Raw genomic sequence first — 16,815 nt, 5'->3', positions numbered from 1 at the left:
GATAGTGTTCTGCCAGTTACAGGGCTGATATAGATTGTGATACAAGGGCACCCATACGAAAGTTTGTGGGAGAGGGCATGAGACCTGGGAGTATGGAATATTTTTAATACTTTGGAATATTCCAGTTCTGATGCTGTTAAAAACTTCCGCAATACCAACTTTAAACCACATTCTTGCATGAAAAACATCTGACTACACTATATTTTTTTTCCTTTCCCTGAGAGCTGGGGGTGACCGTGACCCCCACCCCCCACTGCCCCAGGTATGGGCACCCTTGTGTGCTATGAGTGTGCATATGGCAATTCTCAATAGCAGTAACAGTCAGAGTGGTACCACGGGGTAGGGAAATGGGTGCAGAAGGAGCATTGGATCTTATTTCAAAGGAGTCTGCACCTGAACAAATATTTCTGCCTAAGGGGAAATATTTGACCAGGATAAGACAGCAACTGTTAAAATGTATGTTATATCTGAACAGAAAGGTGTAGTTGAATCTCTGCGAAGATAAGATCAATGTCAAGGAAAGTGGCATGGGATTCAGAATATGACAACATAAATCTTAATTGGCAGTGTGTATTTAGAGACTCCAGGAATTCTAACAGATCAACCTCACTATGAGACTGTATGGCAAAGATATCATCAATGATTACAGCGAAGTCCCATCCCAGCCCGTGAAATCGCTGGCATACGAAGATACCATCCTGGTTCCCATGGCCATGCCTCTCATTTGTTTGTATGTCTGTCCCTCAAAGGTAAAGTACCCGCTGATTATAAAGTTGATAAAGGTGAGCAGTAGGGACATTACAGGTTTGGAATCCAATGGTGGTGATTCAGGAAATGATGTTAAGCAGCAGACAGACCATGTACTTTGGGGATGTTAGTACAAACGGAGGTTACATCAATGGTTCAAGGAAGATGTGTAATGGAAGTGGGACGGACACAGATTTCTGATGATTTAGGAAATTACTGGAGCCTTTAATATAGCTCAGCAACATCAGTACTGGAGAACCAGTACGAAATGTAGAAGTCATCAGCATACAGAGAAGGTGAAACGGACGGTGCTACGGCTGCCGCTAGGCCGTTAATGGCCACTAAAAATAGAGATACACTCAATACAGAGCCCTGCAGGATTCCATTTTCCTTGATATGGGGGGAACTATGGGAGGCACCAACCTGGACACTGAAAGTGCGGAGTGACAATAAATTTTGGATAAAAATCAGGAGCGGGCCCCAGAGACCCCACTCATCCAATGTAGCAACAATACAACGTCACTAGGTTGTGTTGTAAGCCTTCCACAAGTCAAAAAAGATGGCAACAAGGCGTTGGCGTCTGGAAAAGGCTGTTCGGATGGCAGACTCAAGGGACACAAGATTATCAGTGGTAGAGCGACCCTGGTGGAAACTGCCCTGGCATGGAGCCAATAGGCCATATGACACCAGGACCCAACCCAACCACCAACACACCATACATTCTAGCAGCTTACAAAGAACGTTGGTGAGGTTGATGGGCCAATAGCTATCCACATCAAGCGGGTTTTTGCCGGGTTTGAGCACTGGTATGATGGTGCTCTCCTGTCATTGCGATCGAAAGACATCATCGCACCAGATCCGGATGAAGATGATGAGGAGATGTCGTTTGTAGTCAGACGAGAGATGTTTAATGATCTGACTATGGATCCGATCTGATCCAGGAGCTGTGTAGGAGCACTGAGGAGCTCCCACTCTAAATGGGGCATTATAGGATTCACTGTGGCATGTAGTGAACAAGAGGACTTTCCCTTCCATCTGCCATTTGACAATGCGAAAGGCTGGGGGGTAATTCTCTGACACAGAGGCTCAAGCAAACTGCTCGGCAATCACGTTTGCGTCGGTAGGTAACACGCTATCTATGGCAATGCCAGGGACACCTGTTGGTGTCTGGTACCCAAAAACATGTCTGATCGTCATCCAGACTTGGGAAAGTGACGTATGGCACCCAGTGGTCGAGCCATACCTCTCCCAACACTCCTGGTTCCATTTTTTTATAAGCTGGTGAACAAGAGCACGGAAGCGTTTAAAGGCATTAGATGCTCTAGGAAAGGCATTAGATGCTCTAGGGAAGGGTGTCGCTTATGTCGTAGCAGAGTTCGCCAACACTCTTTAATTGCCTCAGCGGCTTCCGGCGACCACCTAGGTACTGGCTTTTGCCCCAAAAGAACGAGGGATCATGTTTTCCGCCACAGAAATGATTGTTGTAGTGGCCTGCCTAGCCACAACATCAATGGCACCATGTGGGGGTGATTCAACAGTGACAGCAGAGGTGAAGGCTTGTTGAAAGCCCATCCAGGTCGGTGTCAGTGGGCATGACGCTGGGGGAGTGACAGGAAGATGGGGAAGTGGTCACTACCATACAGGTCATGTGCTCTCCGGTGGACAGATGGGAGAAGGCCAGGACTGCAAAACGACAGATCAATGGACGAATATGTGCTATGTGCCATGTGCCACACTGAAATGTGTGGGGGGCACCTATATTTAAGAGGCAGAGGTTGAGATGGGACAGTAAATTTTTGACATCTCTACCTCAGCCAGTAAGCACAGTGCCACTCCACAAGGGGTTATGGGTGTTAAAATCTCTCAAAAGAAGGAATGGTTTAGGGAGTTGATCAATCAGTGCAGCCAATAAATCCAGGGGTACTGCACCACCTGGAGGGAGATTTATGTTGCAGACAGTTATTTCCTGCGCCATCTGTATCCTGACTGCCACAGCTTCAAGAGGAGTTTGAACAGGCACAAGTTCCCTATATACCAAGTTCAGGACATAGATGCAAACTCCACCTGACACACTATTATATTGGCTACAGTTCTTGTAATATCCCTTGCCAGCCACGAAGTGCCGGGGCCCGCATTGCCGGGAACCAGGTTTCCTGGAGGACAATGCAGAAAGCAGGTGTAAAGCTTAACAGCTGACGTAGCTCAGCCAGGTGATGGAAAAAACTGCCGCAATTCCACTGGAAGATGACGTGATTGCGAGACTGGAAAGGCATGAAACACTCAATGAGGTGGTCTACGCCTCAGAGTCACCTGCTGCCACCAGATGAGTACCTATGCAACCAACATCCATTGTGTCTGAGGGCCCAGTGCGATCTAGGTCCTCAGAGGACGCCAGAATCTCCACTTCATCCTCAGACACACAGCTTGTAGGTAGCGGTGGTGTGGGTGCCACCGCAGAACTTGGTTTTTGGGAGTCTTTTTCTTTTTTGGTTTATCTCACTGCTCCTTAAGTTTGTCCCACTGGGAGGGCTTCACTGATTCAGTTCAGGATCGTGAAGCCCTACGACCAGTTAACTGTGGGTGCTTCAGCCACTGGAGGATGTCTGCTTTGTCACTGGTAGGAACCTGGGAAGGGACCCCTCCCTAGCAAGAGTAGCCGAAGAAGACTTACACTTCTCTGGCTGAGAAGGGGGGACTGACGCCCCTGATGGCTGGGGCAGCGTTGCTCCCAAGGCAGGCAGTGCGGTAGCAACAGTGAAAGTAGTGCCCCCCCCTCCCCCCCCCAAAATCAATGGGGCAGATGGAGTCTGACGACTCTGAGAACCAACTATACATTGCGAAATGGAAGGTGCTAGAACTGTTGATGTAGCGGCGACACACGTTGATGTCATACACACAGGATGTAGCCTCTCATATTTTCTCTTAACCTCAGTGTAGGTCAGTCAGTCAAGGGTCTTGTATTCCATTTATTTTCCTTTCCTTCTGTAGAATCTTACAGTCTGGCGAACAAGGGGAATGGTGCTCTCTGCAGCTGACACAGATGGGAGGTGGGGCACATGGAGTATTGGGATGTGATGGACATCCACAATCTCAACATGTGACGCTGGAAATACATCAGGAAGACATTCGGCCGAACTTCCAGCACTTAAAGCACCACATCGGGGGTGGGATATATGGCTTGATATCAGAGCAGTAGACCATCACCTTGACCTTCTCGGGCAATGTGTCACCCTCGAAGGCCAAGATGAAGGCACCGGTGGCAACCTGATTATCCCTTGGACCCCGAAAGATGCACCAGACGAAATGAACATCTCAGTGCTCTAAATTGGCGCGCAGCTAGTCGTCAGACTGCAAAAGAAGGTAGCTGTGGAATATAATACCCTGGACCATATTTAAGCTCTTATGGGGTGTGATGGTAACAGAAACATCCTCCAGCTTGTCACAGGCGAGTAATGCCCGCAACTGAGCAGAGGATGCTGTTTTTATCAAGACCGACCCAGATCGCATTTCCGCCAATCCCCCCACCTCCCCAAACTAATCTTCTAAATGCTCCATAAAAAAAACTGAGGCTTCACCGACAGGAAAGATTCCCCATCAACTCTCGTACATATGAGGTACGAGGGCGAATAAGCTTCACTGCTATCCCTAGCATGGCATTCCTCCCGTGGTGTGGCCATGGAGGAGAACGATTTGGAGTCATACTTCCGTGCATTAAATTGAGCCCTTGAACGCTTAGAGACTGCTGGTGGTTGACCACCAGCAAGAGATGATATACTACGCTTCATGGTGTGTCATCCACCCTGATGACACCCACTCCAACCAGCCCCCCCCCCCCCCCCCCCCCCCCCCACGGGCACCACCCAGCCACAAGCTACAGCAAAAGCCACCCAGCAGGATGGTCATTGCCAGGAGTCCAGACACGCCAGGGCGACAGGCATCTACTCCTTGGCATATGTGGGGAGTTAATGGCGCAGGCATCAGCAGAGCAATCCCTGTGTAGTCAGGGGGCTAAAACCAACAGGGTGTAAGGCGGCCCCACCACAATGGACTGGCTACCACACTGGATATAAGGAGCAAAGAAGTCCATGGTCATCGTTGGCACAGAAAATGACACTGCATAGAGGATAAAGGAAAACGCACCCTGGAATGTGTCCCCACCCAAGAGATGGAGAATGAGCAGAACCGCAAAGCCACAATGATGAAGAATGCTGAAGGTCTCAGTGCATGATGGAAACGATGCACCATGTAAGGCGCCCTTCCCCAATCGGCTTGCTCTTCGGGAAAAATGGAGGTCAAACCCTACAGGGGACCATCACATAAAGGCCGAAATATGTGAGACTCCTGTTAGTCCCCTCTTACGATAGGCAGGAATACCTCGGGCCTATTCTAATCCCCAGACCTGCAACGGGCCGAACGAGGTAGGTGGGTGATCATGTAAGGTGTGGTTGGCAGATGAAAACACTCCCCGTGCCACACACTTATTCACTTGATTGTTTACAGTGAACAATAATGCCCCTCAGCACAGGGAACACTCTGCAACTCAGCAGAGAACACACAAGCTGGAATCCCTGATTTAATGTGTCCAACCAGGTTGTCCATCATACGCTCCCACGTGGCTGGAGTGTTACATAGTCCAACATTCAGATAGGCCATCAGGTGCATTGAAGGCAGTCTTTTCCTGATCTACCATGTTAGCCTTGATTTGTGTGTAGCCTATCCACATGACCATAGTTGAGAAATAATTTTCTTCTCTCAAGCAGCTTAGGATGTCACCAATGCAGGGCAATGGAGAAACACCTCTTTTCATGAGTCTGTTCAGTCACAGATAGTCGATGCTGAAATGCCATGTGCTGTTCTTCTTCACAAGGGCCACAGGAGAGGAAGGAGGATACTCTCATGCTTCAATGATGTTACTTTTGGTTTCTCCAATTCCTCCCAGATTATCTATCATTCATCTGGCAACACCCTATACAAGCACTTTTTGTAACACATGTTACTGTTGGTTGGACATATTTCGCATTTGCAAGTTTCAGTACAACACACTTGTGTAACGGAACACTTCTTCTTTAGCTGACAACAATCATCAGTTGACAGCACAGCAATGGAAGCTACTGAGTTGATTAGCATCTGTACAGGTTGGCCACTGATGATGTTATCAATGAGATTTCCTGACCTCTTGATGACTGTCACCTGTGGACAATTTTCACATGTGGCAGTTTCATCTCCATAGATTGCCACCTCACTTGCTTCTTCTCAATTTGGGAGCTAGGCATGCAGCTGGTAGCTCTGTATGGTGACTGTGATTGGCTACAGCATGTTGAGGAGTAAACTAATTCAGGGCACAGTGATAGTCTTTGTCCCACAGGTCAGTTATGATGTCTGGAGTCGACTGGCATGAACAGAACTGTTGCGACAGTTGACATCTGGCAATGTAGTAGTCGCCGGAATCATACCTTCTTTCCCTGCAGTAGCACACAATGTGTCTAAGGCAGCCAGAGTGGAAGCATACTGATGTGTTTTCTTCTGTCCTCTAATTGTCTGTTCTTCTGTAGGGTATTTTACGTAATGGAGGACTTGGTTGTACCTGCATTGGTGGGATGCATGACTGACACTTGATGGCTGCAGCATAAATCCAAGTTGATTGAGTCAGTTCTTCGTAGAACATTCAGCTGGTGGTGAAATGTGTTAAGGATCAATACACAATTTCTTCATCTTTCTCTACTGCCTCCTGATGTATGTGGTTGACATTCAGGGTTGTTATCTCTTGCCTTGGTCTGACAATTCGGCCAGTCATAAAATGCTGTAGCTCTTCTCTTACTACCTGGCGCATGAGAGGGGTTGAGTCTTTGGTGGTCTTCCACAACCACCATAGGGGCTGCTTTCAGGAGTCAGTCGTAAGTCTTTTGTCAAACTGATTCACAATGTGGCATAGGATTAAGGCATTCTGTATATAGGAGTGTGACATTTCCCCATGATGTTGACCCCTGTTTTCTAATTGTTGTTCTGCTAAGAGAATGTGCTTCTCTTCGTTGTTCACAAACCATTGCTACACCGTCTGTGTAAAAGTATACATTTGGTGAATACATCATGTAATCCCAGCTGTCGTATTTGTATTTCAGCCATTTTATAAGGTCCTCTTCAGTGTCTCCAGAAAACACTGATGGATGCCAGATGTGCAGTTGACTTACTGATGTTATGGTATCCATTGGTTTCCTGAATATACAGAACGTGGGAGCAATGTACTGCTTGTATTCTGGTTTCTGTCCATGTAGATAACAGCTTTTATGTTTCCTAATTGGACCTATGATGATGCAGATGTTTTGAAGCACTTGGCATCTCCACCAAACAATGTCACGCCATAACCAGAATCAAGTCCAAATTCAAAAGCAGGATAGTAAATGATGTACGACACTTTGCACTGATGCATGTCTATTACAAACACCAATGTAGAGTCAGAAGAGAACTGAACTCCTGAATGCAGAGAGCAGCTATACACAGAGATGATAAGAATCATGTGATAGTGATGTGAACATATACATGTGGCAGCAGTATCACATACACAAGATATAAAAGAGGCACTCACGGAACTGTCATTGCAGGTGATTCATCTGAAAAGTTTCTGAAATGATTATGAACACACAACAGGAATTAACAGCTATACATATGGGACATTCCATTTCGGAAACTGTTACAGTATTCAATATTCTGAGATCCACAGTGTCATGAGTATGCTGAGAACACCAAATTTCAGACATTACCTCTCACCGTGAACAAAGCAGTGGCCAGCAGCATTCAATTACTGAACGAGAGCAGCAGCGTGTACATAAAGTTGTCAGTGCTAAAAGACGAGCAACACTGTGTCAAATAACATCAGAAATCAATGTGGGACTTATGATGAATGTTTCCATTAGGAAAGTGCAGCGAAATTAGGCTTTAATGGGCTATGGCAGCAGACGACCAACTTAAGTGCCTTTGCTAATAACACGACATTGCCTGCAGCACCTCTCCTGGCTCATGACCAAATAGGTTGGATCATAGATGACTGGAAAACTGTGGTCTATTCATATGAGTTCCAATTCCTGTTGGTAAGAGCTGATGATAGTGTTTAAGTGTGGTGCAGACCCTACGAATCCACAGACCAAGTTGTCAACAAGGCACTGTGCAAGCTGGTGGTGGCCCCAGAATGGTGTGGGCTGTCTTTACATGGAATGGACTGGGTCCTATGGTCCAACTGAACTGATTATCGACTGAAAATGGTTAAGTTCGGCTATTTGGAAACTGTCTGCAGCCATTCATGGGCTTCTTGTTCCAAAACAACGGTGGAATTTTTATGGATGACAATGCACCCGTCACAGAGTCACGGGGGGGAGGGGAAGCTGTGAGAGAGGTGAGATCTAGATAAAGGGAAAAGACTGTAGGTGAGGTGGTGGAATAGAAGACGTGTGTAGTGCAGGAGTGGCAGTGGGAAGGGAGAAGGGGTTCACAGGGGGAGGGCAGGGACAGGAGAACATAGAGGCCAGGGGCATCATGGGAAAGAAGGTTACATTGTGGGGAGAGCTCCCTCCCACACAATTCAGAAAAGCTGGTGCTGGTAGGAAGGTTCCATATGGTGCAGATTGTCACTGAAGTGAAGCACATTGTGTCAGACAGCAAGTTCAGCAACTGGGTGGTCCTGCTGTTTTCTGGCCAGTTTGGCGGTGGCCATTCGTGCGGACAAACAACTTGTTAGTTATCTTGCCCATGCAGACAGTAGCACAGCAATTTCAGCTTAGTTTGTAGATCACATGACTGCTTTCACAGGTAATCCTGCCTGTCACGGAATAGGATATGGCTACAACAGGACTAGAGTAGGTCGTAGAGGGAGGATACATGGAAGTCTTTATCTACATCTATTGGAGTAATATGAGCCATAAGGAAGGGGAATGGGAACAGGGTCTATTTAGGGATGGATAAAGATACTGTGTAGGTCTGGAATACTACCATGGGAGGGGTCGAGATAGTAGCGGGTATGATTTTCCTCACTTCAGGGTGCGATGCGAGATAGCTGAACCCTGGCTTAGAATGTGAATCAGTTGCCCCATTCCTGGATGGTGTTACTGGACAATGTTGGGAGGGTAATACCAGGCTTTGAAGGTCAAAGTGAGACCTTTGGCATAGTTGGAGAGGGACTGCTCATGACTACACATGTGACGACCGTGGGTGGCTAGACTGCATGGAAGGAATTTCTTGGTATGAGTGAAAGCTGCCATTGAGATATTGTTGGTGGCTGGCAAGTCTGGTGTGGACAGAGGTACTGATGTAGCCATCCTTGAGGTGGAGTTCATTAAGGAAGGTGGATTGTTGGGTTGAGGAGGACCAGGTGAAGTTAATGGGGGAGGTGTTGAGGTTCTGGAGGAATGTGGGTGGGGTGACTTCAACCTCAGTCCAGATCACGAAGACATTATCGACAAATATGAACCAGGCGAGGGGTTTGGGATCCCAGGTAGTTAGGAAAGATTCCTCCAGATGGCCTATGAACAGATTAGTGTAGAAGGTGCCATGTGGGTGCACACTGCCATACCATGACTTTTTTTTCTTTAGGTGATGCCTTCAAAGGAGAAGTAATTGTGAGTGGATTAGGAATGAGGTTGTAGGTTTGGAGGCAGTTGGGTATTGGGAAAAGTAGTGTTCAATAGCGGCACATCCATGGTCATTGGGGATGTTGTGCAAAGAGAGGTAGCATCTACAGTGATGAGCATGGCAATAGGTGGTAAGGAAACATAAACTGTCAAGAGTCAGAGGAGGAATGATGGGTATTTTTTATACAGCAGAGTAGTAATGAGTAATAGTCTGAATGTGTTGATCAATGAAAGCTGTCAATGCCACCTCTGTCTACACTAACATCACCAATGCTCATGACCTTGATGCTAATGAACACTGCCTTTCCCAGCACATGACTGACTCCAAATGTACAACTCCTTTCCTGGTTACCATGATGAAACACACAGTTCAGTCACATTAATGTGGCCAAAGCCTACATTCGAAGCCAACAAGCAATAGCTACTCACAGATAGCAGATGGCAGCATCAGTGGAGGGTACATAAAGCTTGCCAGGGACCGCAGAAAACACTGCAGTCATTGTCATACTGCTGAAATGGAAGGACCTATCTGGCGTCCAAAAGGGCATGATCGTTGTCTTTCGGACCATGAGTGGACGCATATCTCATATAATGTAAAGTATTCACATGCCGTTGTGGTTAAAGTACACCATGTATGGCAAATTGGCGCTATCCAAAACTGGCATGAAGGTAACTGTGGTATACCATCGGCCACATATGACAGAGGTGAATGACGGCTGCGGAGATATCTATGGACAGACAGACATGCAACTGTTGAACAACTGACCACCCGGATGAACCAAGGGGCTACCAACAGTGACTCCTCAACAACTATTCAGTGAACATTACTGCCTCTGCAGCAGGCATCTGATTCATGCACCCAGGCTGACTGCTGTTCATCAGTGATGAAGGAAGTAATTTGCTTGCCAATACCACAACTGGACATCCACTGACGGGCAACAGGTGGCCTTTTCAGAGAATCACATTTAATGCCCTATCAGACTGAAAGTAAATACCCTGCAACAATCATCTGAAGGTTCTATGCCAGAGGAGAGAGCGTTATGGTCTGGTGAATCTTTTCATAACATTTCCTAGGTGATCTTGTAATTCTGGAAAGGACAACAGATCAACACAAGTATGTATCTAAGCATGAGGACCATGTCCACCTCTACATGCAGTTTGTTTTCCCCCAGCACAGTAGCATCTACCAGCGGGACTTTGCAACTTGCCACACAGCTCACAGTGTACTTACATGGTTCAAGCAGCACCAGGATGAGATTATCGCACTCCTCGGATTTAAACACAATCAAGAATCTGTGGGACCACCTCGATCGGCTGTTCACACCATGGATTCTCAATCAAGAAATCTAGTGCAGCTAGCCACAGCACTGAAGTCTGTGGTTCCACATTTCTGTGGGTACCTTCCAGAACCTCACTAACTCTCTTCCTGCTTATCTCGCTACAAATCGCAGCGCAAAACATGTTTATTCAGTCTTCTGACAGGTGGTCACATTAATGTGACTCGACAGTTTATATCCACAGCCACAATTAGCTCTCCTTGGAAGGCATCACCTGCAAACAAGTCTGTGGTACAGCAATGGGCACCATCCTATGCCAACATGTTCATGGGCATCTAGAGGAACCATTCCTAACCACCCGGAATCCCAAATCCCTCTCCTAGTTCAGATTCCCTGATGACATCTTCATTATCTTGAACCAATGATCATCCTCAACCCAACAAGCTACCTTCATTGATGTTGACCTCCACCTCAAGAAAGGCTACCTCAGAACCTACACCCACATCAAATCTACCAGTCACCATCGTAACTCCACTCTGACAGCTGCCATCCATTCCATACCAGTAAGTCCCTTCCATACAGCCTAGCCATTCATGGTCATCGCATCTGTAGTGATGAGTAGTCTCTCTCCAAATATGTCAATGGTCTCATTGAGAACTTCAAAGACCAAAACTATCCTCCCAACCTTGTGTAGAAGCACTGAGTGGAGCAGAAATAGCTGAACTTAATTGTTTGAGGAGCTCAGTACATGTTTCCTCCAGTTGCAGATTTCATCAATATGTAAATGCAAAAATTTGGAGCTTTCTATCCTACTTTCTCACTGCTGCTCATGTGCTACACCAGTTCTTGGTATGACTCTACTTCTTGCACAGAATCTAATGTGGTGTGCTTTTCTTCAAAACTTAGGAAGAGTCTCTTTTCAGAGAACCATTTAATTCTTTGGAAAATATCATTTACCAGCTCTTCTGTTGCTTTCTCTCTTATGGGATTTATTACATAACCAGTATCACAAGGAAAAAGTATCATTTTTGCTTGCTGAATGTGAATTGGAAGGCCATTCACATGTATAAGGAAAAGTAGAACACCCAACACTGAATGCCGTGGGACTCCCTTAGCTATTTTTCCCCCAATCTTAAAATTTTCTACATTTCCGACAATGTCTGAAGACATTTAATATGACATTTGCTGCTACGTTGAGAAAATGATTGTTAAAAGTACTTTCTACTTGTGAATTATCCGTCACAACATTGTCAAAATATTTTAACTATGCATATTTTAATTTTGTGCACTGACAATGTCCCATACAGTTTTAATCTTATTATCTGTTTTATTTAAATCTGTCAAGACACGCACACTTTTGGACAGTTTTAAGACTTTCCTTAAAGTACTACAGTATTTTTTTGTAGTATCCTTCTACTCTATAGATGAATATCTTAACAGGGACTGTTATACCAGCTTAAGTAAAAATGTCTGTTAGATTTCAGTTTTGACAGCATTTGGTCACAACAGTCACGATTAGGTGCTTTGTGTATGATTAATTTATTAAAAGTGCATAACTATCTTTCATTCTGACAGTGTATTAATTCTGTAAATATTAGCAGTTCCAGTTTAATGTAGACACATGTTTTGACAGTCTCCTAACAAATGATCAAGGAAGTGAGTATTACATTCAAATTTTTATGATTTTTATGTTATACTTCCTGACTTGTTCCACAGCCACAAGAATCACCTCATTTTTGGATCCTTGATTTTAAATCACTTGGTTACCCACGGGGTCCGAATAATTTTTTAGGAAAGTAATTTTCAAATACTGACACAAATACATTATCGAATAAATTCAATTTTTAGCATCTCTTTCTACTTATATCTCATCCCATACCGTCCATTTTAGCTCACTCTTAAAACACAGTATTCTTTTGTCATTAATAAGTCTCATGGCTTTGTATGGATTCACCACAAGGTTGTACGGTACATATTGTTTATTTCCATTAACTGTGCATCATGATCAGATGGTCCATTAGCAATTCGGTACACATTAATTGTTTCTGCCTGAACATATCTATAAAAATGTTATGAATCAGTGTCCTACTATTTTGCTGTACTAGTTGGAAAATTAGACTGAAACACACAAATAATAATTAATAATTCTAGTTCGCATTTCCTGTAACTTTTAAGGACTCTACAGAAATGAAATCTCCACAAATTACTCTCTTTTCCTTCTTTTCTGACAGGCAGCTCAACAGAATCTAGATTTTCCATAAATAGCTGGACATTTCCTGGAAGGGATTGGTAGACTGTTACAGTGATCAGAGACGTATTCTGCAGTAACAACTCACAACAATATGGTTCTAGGTTCTGATCAACACAACAATTATTTGTTTCAAATTTTCTGACTTTGTGTCCAACTTTTACACTTGTTGCAGCCCCTACTTTTTCCCAGTTAACTCCACACAAAAATAGTGCAAGTCTACAATGCCTGATATTTAACTTCTCCTTCCCTGTCATTAGATGGTGTTCAGAAAGGCACAGAACATAAATCACTTCTAAGGTTTCAATGAACCAAATTAATTTTGGAATTTTAATTTTCTGGAAACTGCTACATGTATTATGAATTGTACTGCTCTAATTTCTTTCAGTACACTCTGCCTGTAAACTGACTCTTAACCAATAAAAATGTGCCCCTGTGATTACTGGACTCACAGGGATTTTGCCTTGTGTACTTGTGCCCCCTTCCCCTTACACTTTCTGCAAGGTGCTCAGCCAATCTTTCTTCCCCCTCCAATTTAGTTGCAGGCCATTGTTAGTGTATCCCCATCTCTCAATTGCAGCAACTGGCACGGCACAGATACTAAACTCTGTCTCAGTCAAAAGCAACTCGCTCTTTGTTCACAAATCTAACGGCTGTGTTAACCTTGGGTTGGTCATGTCGCTGCAAAACCTTGACAAATCCCACACAAATGTATGCTGTTGCTGCTACTATTTCCTCCACGTCAACTTTCAAGTCATATTCTAAGTTCTAGGCAGGCTCTTACAACTGTAAGTACCTTATCCTCACCATCCAAATCTCTGGACAAGACCCTGTGTTCTCTGTCACCTGGCTAAGCTTGGTACTAGGTTTCGGGATGTTTGTGACCTGGTATTACGCACTCAGCTATTCCTGTAGTAATTGGCTTACACCCCTCCCACAACTCTTCCTAGTAGCAAGATGGTTTTCTTTTTTGTGACTTTTCTACTGACTTAGTCTTAAAGTTGTTTTTATGAGTCTTTTGCACTTTACAAGGGACGTTTGAAAAGTCCGTGCAAAGTCCGAGAGATGGAACCACTGGCGCATATCAAGGTCATGTTTAGTTAGTAGCATCTTTGGAAAGAACGTATAGCAAGTTTCAGCCATACTGGTCTATTTCTTTGTGTTTGGCATTCGTGCAAATCAAGGAAGTCAAGTGATTGTCAAAAAATGGAGGAAGAAGAATTTCATGTGGTGATTAAACATTACTTTATGAAAGGCAAAACGCCTCAGGAGACTAAAGAGAAGCTTGATAAACATTACGGTGACTCTGCACCTTCGATCAGAACAGTTTATAAGTGGTTTCAAAATTTTCGGAGTTGCCATATGGGCACAAGTGATGCTGAACATTCTGGGCGCCCTTTGGAGGATACAACTCCAGTAATCATTTACAAAATCCATGATATGGTGATGGATGACAAAAGAGTTAAGGTGCGTAAGATTGCTAGTGTTGTGGGCATCTCAAAAGAATGGGTACATAATATTTTGCATGAACATTTGGACATGAGAAAGCTATCCGCAAGATGGGTTCCGCGACTGATCACGCTTGACCAAAAACGGAATCGTGTGAAGTGTTGCAAGGATGGTTTGCAGCTGTTCAGGAAGAATCCGTAGGACTTTGAGTGTCATTTCGTCACTGTGGATGAAACCTGGATACATTACTATACTCCTGAGACCAAACAACAATCTAAACAATGGATTACCATGGGAGAATCTGCACCAAAAAAGGCGAAGACCAGTCCTTTGGTCGGAAGGTTATGGCGACTGTCTTTTGGGATTCACAAGGCATAATCCTCATCAACTATCTGGAAAAGGGTAAAACTATTACAGGTGCATATTACACATCATTATTGAACCGTTTGAAAACCGAGCTGCAAAAAAATGCCGGCAATTGGACCGCAAAAAAGTCCTTTTCCATCACAACAATGCACCAGCACACACCTCAGCAGTTGTGGTCAAAAAATAATGGAAATAGGATTCCATCTTGTTTCACATACTCCCCTATTCTACAGACTTGGCTCCCTCAAACAACTATTTGTTCCCCAATTTGAAGAAATGGCTGGTGGGACAAAGATTTTATTCAAACGAGGAGGCGATTGCAGAAATTAATAGCTATTTTGCAGACTTGGACAATTCCTATTATTCGGAAGGGATCGACAAATTAGAACAGCATCGTCAAACTGACTGTTGATCAAAATTTGAAATACAATGTCAGAGGTTTTCTCTTTCTGTCTATTACCTGTCACCTTCCCCCAGCTGCCATTGCCTCATTCTCCCTTCAACCTATCTAATTCAAAATATGCCATTTCTAATTCTATCTGGAGGGCACAAATCTTTCATCTCAGTTTCATGATTTTCTTTTCTCATCTACATAATCTGCAGTTCCATGGAAGAGTCCCATATGACACTTTTTTAACTTCCCACTGCCTTCTCCCCAATGAAACACCAACCCACAGCCCTGACACGTTTCTGATGTAGAATTATGATCGGAGTTCATTGAAAGTAGGTATTATCAGACACAAAGTGAATGAAAACTATAAAAGCATGATATTTTCTAACAACACACTTAAACTGATGCTATCAGGAAATTATTTAAAGCACTGTAAAGTATCCAAGATAACACGTAACAATTATACGGTGAACAGAAGTTAACACTAGGTTGTAAACACACCACTAATTTTCATTTACTATAGCTTTAAGTCACAGAAGACACAGAATGAATAATAACTCTTGGAAAAAAAAGAAAAAGAAAGTTTATAACAGCAGTATCAAACACACACAGTCTGGAAATTAGGAAGAACACTGCACTGTATTCAAAACAACTCTTAAAGCTACACCACTGCTGTTGTTTACATCTGAGCACTTCAGAACATCCTTCTCAATAGCTGCCTACTGCCACTTCCTCATGACTCAGTACCAACTAGGACTGGGGTAAGGGAATCACATTTTCCACCAGGATTTTGACTACCTCTCTGTGTGTCCTTGAGTGAGGAATATCCTACCCACTACCCTTCCCACCTCTTCCACAGCGGTATTTAGCTACATAAGAAACCTACACAATGTCCTTGTCCATCCCTACTCCACCTTTGTTCCCAACCCCTTGCCTCATGGCTCATATCTCTGCAACAGATGCAAGGCCTGTCCAATACATCCTTCAACCATGAACTACTCCAGTAGGTCCCATCCCATCAAAGGCAGAGTTGCCTGTGAAAGCAGTCATATGTTCTACAAACTACACTGCAACCACGGTGCTCCTTTCTATGTGGGAAAGCTGTCTTCCACAGGAATGCCCACGCCAAACTGTGACCAAGAGACAGCTGGACCACACAGTTGCTGAATGTGCTGTCCAACAAGATATGCTTCACATCAGCGACAGCTTCACAGCCTGTGCCATCTGAATCCTTCCTACAAACATCAGGTTTCCTGAATTGTGTAAGTGGGGAAGCTCCCCACAACCTATCATCGGTTCCAGTAACCCCCCGCCTACAGCCTCAACCTTCACTAGTCCCTCTTCTCACTCTATCAATCCCCTTCCCATTCCCACTCCAGCAATGCAAACACATTCTATTCCATCAACGCACCTAATGTCTTTCCCCTTCTCTAGATCCCCCCCCCCCCCCCCCCCCCGCGTCCCAAGCACGGCCCATCCTGTCACCATCACATCCCTGCATGCTCCACAAGCACAGCGCAATCTCTTCACCAGTACCCTGTTATCCTCCCCACTCCCCATCCCTTGCCACCTCCTATGCCTGCACCACCCACCACAGATCACTGCACGTCAGCCGCAGGCACAGTCCATAGTTGGACCCCAGCACCAGGAAACAGTAGCTATGTGCATGTGAGTTGCGCACGCATAAATGTTTGTGTACAGGTTCATTTTTTACGATTC

The 16,815-nt window shown here is 44.7% G+C and overlaps 1 protein-coding gene across 3 annotated transcripts in view; it reads right to left on the bottom strand.

The window, feature by feature from the left end:
* LOC126416088 (protein mothers against dpp) overlaps positions 1-16,815 on the bottom strand; it is a 145,449-nt gene that overhangs the window by 63,222 nt on the left and 65,412 nt on the right. The gene's annotated exons all lie outside the window — the stretch shown is intronic.

The sequence above is a fragment of the Schistocerca serialis genome, chromosome 8, assembly GCF_023864345.2.
Source record: "Schistocerca serialis cubense isolate TAMUIC-IGC-003099 chromosome 8, iqSchSeri2.2, whole genome shotgun sequence".
Taxonomy (NCBI): Eukaryota; Metazoa; Arthropoda; class Insecta; order Orthoptera; family Acrididae; genus Schistocerca; species Schistocerca serialis.
The sequence above is the reverse complement of the archived record's forward strand: the minus strand, read 5'-3'. Positions and strand labels throughout refer to the sequence as shown.